Raw genomic sequence first — 1,601 nt, 5'->3', positions numbered from 1 at the left:
CAGAACTAGGAGTAAACCTGAACTAGAAATAAAACAGAACTAGGAATAAATCTGAACTAGGAATAAACCAGAACTAGGAATAAACCTGAACTAGAAATAAAACAGAACTAGGAATAAATCTGAACTAGGAATAAACCTGAACTAGGAATAAACCTGAACTAGGAATAAATCTGAACTAGGAATAAACCTGAACTAGGAATAAACCTGAACTAGAAATAAAACAGAACTAGGAATAAACCTGAACTAGGAATAAACCTGAACTAGGAATAAACCTGAACTAGGAATAAATCTGAACTAGAAATAAAACAGAACTAGGAATAAACCTGAACTAGGAATAAACCTGAACTAGGAATAAACCTGAACTAGGAATAAATCTGAACTAGAAATAAAACAGAACTAGGAATAAACCAGAACTAGGAATAAACCAGAACTAGAAATAAACCTGAACTAGGAATAAACCAGAACTAGGAATAAACCTGAACTAGAAATAAAACAGAACTAGGAATAAATCTGAACTAGAAATAAACCTGAACTAGGAATAAAACAGAACTAGGAATAAACCTGAACTAGGAATAAATCTGAACTAGGAATAAACCTGAACTAGGAATAAATCTGAACTAGAAATAAAACAGAACTAGGAATAAACCAGAACTAGGAATAAACCAGAACTAGAAATAAAACAGAACTAGGAATAAACCAGAACTAGAAATAAACCTGAACTAGGAATAAACCAGAACTAGGAATAAACCAGAACTAGAAATAAAACAGAACTAGGAATAAACCAGAACTAGAAATAAACCTGAACTAGGAATAAACCTGAACTAGGAATAAACCAGAACTAGAAATAAAACAGAACTAGGAATAAACCAGAACTAGAAATAAACCTGAACTAGGAATAAACCAGAACTAGGAATAAACAAGAACTAGGAATAAACCTGAACTAGAAATAAACCTGAACTAGAAATAAACCTGAACTAGGAATAAACCTGAACTAGGAATAAACTAGGAATAAAAAAGGAATTAGGATAAAACAGGATCTGAAAACTAGGAACAAACTGGAACTGACCTCTAGAAAGAATGTGAATTTAAAACTAAAAACCTAATAAATAAATAAATAAAATATTAAAAAAAAAAGAAAGAAAATGAAAAAAAAAAAAAAAACAATCTAGGAACTAGGAATATACCGCAATGAGAAAAACATGAATAAATTAGGATTAACATGAACAGGAACTGGGAATGAAATGTGACTAAAGAAACATGAATTTAACTCTAATCTAGAAACTGGAAATGAACTGGGATTAAAACTGAAAATGATCTGAAACTGGGAAATAGGAATAAATGTGAATTTAGGAACTAGGAATATCTGAAATAAACATGATACAGTATAAGTACTACAAATACACAGGAACTAGGTTTAGTAGAGAAGAGAAGAATACACACACACACACACACACACACACACACACACACACACCAATCACAAGAAACCGGTGCTAACAGTGATCCTAGGCAAAGGTGGAACAGGAAATGAAGGAAAACAGGAAGTAGTGAGGGGTTTTGTGACAGAAGGTCAGGAGGTTGTCATGAAGAATTTAGAGTTT

The 1,601-nt window shown here is 31.9% G+C and overlaps 1 long non-coding RNA gene across 2 annotated transcripts in view; it reads left to right on the top strand.

The window, feature by feature from the left end:
- Nucleotides 1-205: 205 nt before the first annotated feature.
- LOC128612021 (uncharacterized) overlaps nucleotides 206-1,601 on the top strand; it is an 11,647-nt gene continuing 10,251 nt past the window's right edge. For both annotated transcript variants that reach the window (XR_008386665.1, XR_008386664.1), the window contains exon 1: nucleotides 206-1,601. This exon is cut by the window's right edge and continues 149 nt beyond it. This is a non-coding gene — a long non-coding RNA (uncharacterized LOC128612021).

Source organism: Ictalurus furcatus, chromosome 8, assembly GCF_023375685.1.
Source record: "Ictalurus furcatus strain D&B chromosome 8, Billie_1.0, whole genome shotgun sequence".
NCBI classification, from domain to species: Eukaryota; Metazoa; Chordata; class Actinopteri; order Siluriformes; family Ictaluridae; genus Ictalurus; species Ictalurus furcatus.
The sequence above is the reverse complement of the archived record's forward strand: the minus strand, read 5'-3'. Positions and strand labels throughout refer to the sequence as shown.